Source organism: Arachis stenosperma, chromosome 4 (genome assembly GCF_014773155.1).
Source record: "Arachis stenosperma cultivar V10309 chromosome 4, arast.V10309.gnm1.PFL2, whole genome shotgun sequence".
Taxonomy (NCBI): domain Eukaryota; kingdom Viridiplantae; phylum Streptophyta; class Magnoliopsida; order Fabales; family Fabaceae; genus Arachis; species Arachis stenosperma.
Window position 1 is genome coordinate 117,766,425 of NC_080380.1, and position 5,221 is coordinate 117,771,645.

A 5,221-nucleotide genomic window follows, 5' to 3' on the forward strand; every position below is an offset into this window, starting at 1 on the left:
AATTACTATTGTTCTTCTATTCAATTCAGCTTGTTCTTATTCTAAGATATCACTTGTTCTTCAACTTGATGAATGTGATGATCCGTGACACTCATCATCATTCTCACCTATGAACGTGTGCCTGACAACCACCTCCGTTCTACCTTAGATTGAGTGGATATCTCTTGGATCCCTTAATCGGAATCTTCGTGGTATAAGCTAGAATTGATGGCGGCATTCAAGAGAATCCAGAAGGTCTAAACCTTGTCTGTGGTGTTCTGAGTAGGATTCAATAATTGAATGACTGTGACAAGCTTCAAACTCCTGAAGGCTGGGCGTTAGTGACAGACGCAAAAGAATCAATGGATTCTATTCCAACCTGATTGAGAACCGACAGATGATTAGCCGTGCCGTGACAGGGTGCGTTGAACATTTTCACTGAGAGGACGGGACTGTAGCCATTGACAACGGTGATGCCCAACATACAGCTTGCCATGGAAAGGAGTAAGAAGGATTGGATGAAGACAATAGGAAAGCAGAGAGACAGAAGGGACAAAGCATCTCCATACGCTTATCTGAAATTCTCACCAATGAATTACATAAGTATCTCTATCCTTATTTTATGTTTTATTCATAAATCATTCATGACCATTTGAATATGCCTGACTAAGATTTACAAGATGACCATAGCTTGCTTCATACCAACAATCTCCGTGGGATCGACCCTTACTCGCGTAAGGTTTATTACTTGGACGACCCAGTGCACTTGCTGGTTAGTTGTGCGAAGTTGTGATAAAGAGTTGAGATTGCAATTGAGCGTACCATGTTGATGGCGCCATTGTTGATCACAATTTCGTGCACTAAGTTTTTGGCATCGTTGCCAGGGATTGTTTGAGTTTGGACAACTGACGGTTCATCTTGTTGCTTAGATTAGGTATTTATCTTCAGAGTTCTTAAGAATGAATTCTAGTGTTTCAAGGTGATGTTCTTATCATCACCAAAGCTGATTGATTCTCATCAATTTAGCTCTTGAATGCAATGTCCTGCTGAAGCTTAGCTAGCCATGTCTAATTCCTTTAGACTGAAGCTTTAGACTAACATTGCATGATTCCTGGAATTCTCATTAAGAATTTTGATATCTTTATTTTCTTTTCCACTTAATTTTCGAAAAATCCAAAAAAATTACAAAATCATAAAAACCAAAAATATTTTATGTTTCTTGTTGAGTCTAGTGTCTCATGTTAAGTTTGGTGTCAATTGCATGTTTCTATTCTTCTTGCATTCATTCATGTGTCTTAAGTGATCTTCAAGATGTTCTTGATAGTTTCCTTGCTCTGATCTTTGAATTCTCTTTACTTGAGTGTTTTGTTATATGCATTCTCATTTTGTTAGTGTCAGTAGTATACAAACTTCTAAGTTTGGTGTCTTGCATGCATTGTTTATTTGATTTTAGTTGCATTTTGATTATTCCTCATTATTAAAAATCCAAAAATATTTTTAATTTGTGTCTTTTCAAGTCAATAATATAGAGAATTGAAGATTCAGAACATACAGCAGAGGAATTATACAGAAAAAGCTGGACGTTCAAAACGCCCAGTGAAGAAGGAAAACTGGAGTTTAAACGCCAGCCAGGGTGCCTGGCTGGGCGTTTAACGCCCAAAAGGGTAGTGTTTTGGGCGTTAAACGCCAGAATGTATACCATTCTGGGCGTTTAACGCCAGGATGGCACAAGAGGGAAGATTCTGTTTTTAACTCAAATTTTTTTCAAGTTTTCAAATTTTTTCAAAATCAAATCTTTTTCAAATCATATCTTTTCAATCATATATTTTCAAAATCAATTTCTTTCCATTTTCAAAAATACTTGCTATCAATTAATGATTTGATTCAACATCTCAGAATATGTTGCCTTTTCTATTGAGAAAGGTTTAATGTCTGAATCATATCTTTCTTGTTAGCCAAGTCATTAGTTTTCAAAATCAAATTTTTTTTTAAAATTGTTTTTCAAATCATATCTTCTCAATCATATCTTTTTAAAACCATAACTTTTCAATCATATCTTTTTAATCACATCTTTTTCAAAATAGTTTTCAATCATATCTTTTTGATTTCTAATTTCAAAATCTTTTTCAAAAATCACTTGATTTCTTTTCCACTCTTAGTTTTTGAAAATCAATTAGTATTTTTCAAAATGTTTTTAAAATGTTTTTAATTTATTTTCAAAAATTTCTTCCCCTCTTCTTACATCCTTCTATTTATAGACTAACACTCCTCCTCAATGCACAATTCGAACTCTATCTTTCTTGATAAGTTTGAATTCTTCTACCTCTCCTTCTATTCTTCTTTTCCTCTGACACCTTAAGGAATCTCTATACTGTGACATAGAGGATTCCATATTTTCTTGTTCTCTTCTCTTTCATATGAGCAGGAACAAAGACAAAAGCATTCTTGTTGAGGCTGACCCTGAACCTGAAAGGACCTTGAAGCGAAAGCTAAGAGAAGCAAAAGCACAACTCTCTGTAGAAGACCTAATAGAAATCTTCAAAGAAGAAGAACCCATGGCAGCCGAAAACAACAACAATGCCAACAATGCAAGGAAAGTGCTGGGTGACTTTACTGCACCTACTCCCGACTTCTATGGGAGAAGCATCTCTATCCCTGCCATTGGAGCAAACAACTTTGAGCTTAAGCCTCAATTAGTTTCTCTAATGCAACAGAATTGCAAGTTCCATGGACTTCCATTGGAAGATCCCCATCAGTTTTTAGCTGAATTCTTGCAAATCTGTGACACTGTCAAGACTAATGGGGTTGACCCTGAGGTCTACAGACTTATGCTATTCCCTTTTGCTGTAAGAGACAGAGCTAGGATATGGTTGGACTCACAACCTAAAGAAAGCATGAACTCTTGGGAAAAGCTAGTCAATGCCTTCTTGGCAAAGTTCTTTCCACCTCAAAAATTGAGTAAGCTTAGAGTGGAAGTCCAAACCTTCAGACAGAAGGAAGGTGAATCCCTCTATGAAGCTTGGGAAAGATACAAACAATTAATCAGAAAGTGTCCCTCTGACATGCTTTCTGAATGGAACATCATAGGTATCTTCTATGATGGTCTATCTGAACTGTCCAAGATGTCATTGGATAGCTCTGCTGGAGGATCTCTTCATCTGAAAAAGACGCCTGCAGAAGCTCAAGAACTCATTGAAATGGTTGCAAATAACCAATTTATGTACACTTCTGAAAGGAATCCTGTGAACAATAGGACGAATCCGAAGAAAGGAGTTCTTGAGATTGATACTCTGAATGCCATACTGGCTCAGAACAAAATATTGACTCAGCAAGTCAATATGATTTCTCAAAGTCTGTCTGGAATGCAAGCTGCACCAGGCAGTACAAAGGACGCTTCATCTGAAGAAGAAGCTTATGATCTTGAGAACCCTTCAATGGAAGAGGTGAATTACATGGGAGAACCCCATGGAAACACCTATAATCCTTCATGGAGAAATCATCCAAATCTCTCATGGAAGGATCAATAGAGACCTCAACAAGGTTTCAACAATAATAATGGTGGAAGAAACAGGTTTAGCAATGGCAAGCCTTTTTCATCATCTTCTCAGCAACAGACAGAGAGTTCTACGCAGAGCCACTCTGACTTAGCAACCATGGTTTCTGATCTAATCAAAACCACTCAAAGTTTTATGACTGAAACAAGGTCCTCTATTAGAAACTTGAAGGCACAAGTGGGTCAGCTGAGTAAAAAAGTTACTGAACTCCCTCCTAGTACTCTTCCAAGCAATACAGAAGAGAATCCAAAAGGAGAGTGTAAGGCCATCAACATGGCCGAATTTGGAGAGGAGAAAAAGGCAGTGAGTGCCACTGAGGAAGACCTCAATAGACGTCCACTGACCTCTAATGAGTTCCCTAATGAGAAACTATGGGAATCTGAGACTCACACTGAGACCATAGAGATTTCATTAGATTTACTTCTGCCATTCATGAGCTCTGATGAGTATTCTTCCTCTGAAGAGGATGAAGATGTCACTGAAGAGCAAGTTGCCAAGTACCTTGGAGCAATCATGAAGCTAAATGACAAATTATTTGGTAATGAGACTTGGGAGGATGAACCCCCTTTGCTCACCAAAGAACTAGATGACTTGACTAGGCAGAGATTACCTCAAAAGAGACAGGATCCTGGAAAATTTTCAGTACCTTGTACCATAGGCACCATGACCTTTAAGAAGGCTCTGTGTGACTTAGGGTCAAGCATAAACCTCATGCCTCTCTCTGTAATGGAGAAGCTAGGGATTTTTGAGGTACAAGCTGCAAGAATCTCACTAGAGATGGCAGACAATTCAAGAAAACAAGCTTATGGGCTTGTAGAGGATGTTCTAGTAAAGATTGAAAACCATTACATCCCTGTTGATTTCATAGTCCTAGAAACTGGGAAGTGCATGGATGAATCCATCATCATTGGCAGACCCTTCCTAGCCACAGCAAAGGCTGTGATTGATGTGGACAGAGGAGAATTAATCATTCAAGTGAATGAAGGATCCTTTGTGTTTAAGGCTCAAGGATATCCTTCTGTCACCATGGAGAGGAAGCATGAAGAGCTTCTCTCAAAACAGAGTCAAACAGAGCCCCCACAGTCAAACTCTAAGTTTGCTGTTGGGAGGCCGCAACCAAATTCTAAGTTTGGTGTTGAACCCCCATATTCAAACTCTAAGTTTGGTGTTGGAAGGTTCCAACATTGCTCTAAGTATCTGTGAGGCTCCATGAGAGCCCACTGTCAAGCTACTGACATTAAAGAAGCGCTTGTTGAGAGGCAACCCAATGTTATATTTAATTTATTTTCTTTTGTTATTTTATGTTTTCTATAAGTTGATGATCATGAGAAGTCACAAAATCAATTGAAAAAGCAAAAACAGACTGAAAAACAGAAAGAAAAATAGCACACCCTGGAGGAAGACCAACGCCAGTAAGGGCAGCAAATGGGCGTTTAACGCCCAGTCTAGCACCATTCTGGGCGTTTAACGCCAGAAAGGGGCACCAGACTGGCGTTAAACGCCAGGAAAGGGCAAGAAGTTGGCGTTAAACGCCAGAAAGGGGCACCAGCCCGGCGTTTAACGCTAGAATTGGCATAGAGAGCATTTTTGCTCGCCACTTGGTGCAGGGATGACTTTTCCTTGACACCTCAGGATCTGTGGACCCCACAGGATCCCCACCTACCCCACCACCCTCTCTCTTCTTCTTC

The 5,221-nt window shown here is 39.0% G+C and overlaps 1 non-coding gene across 1 annotated transcript; it reads right to left on the reverse strand.

The window, feature by feature from the left end:
* Positions 1-2,939: 2,939 nt before the first annotated feature.
* LOC130978453 (small nucleolar RNA R71) lies at positions 2,940-3,047 on the reverse strand. Its single transcript, XR_009086096.1, has one exon. It is a non-coding gene; the product is annotated as a small nucleolar RNA R71 (small nucleolar RNA).
* Positions 3,048-5,221: the final 2,174 nt, after the last annotated feature.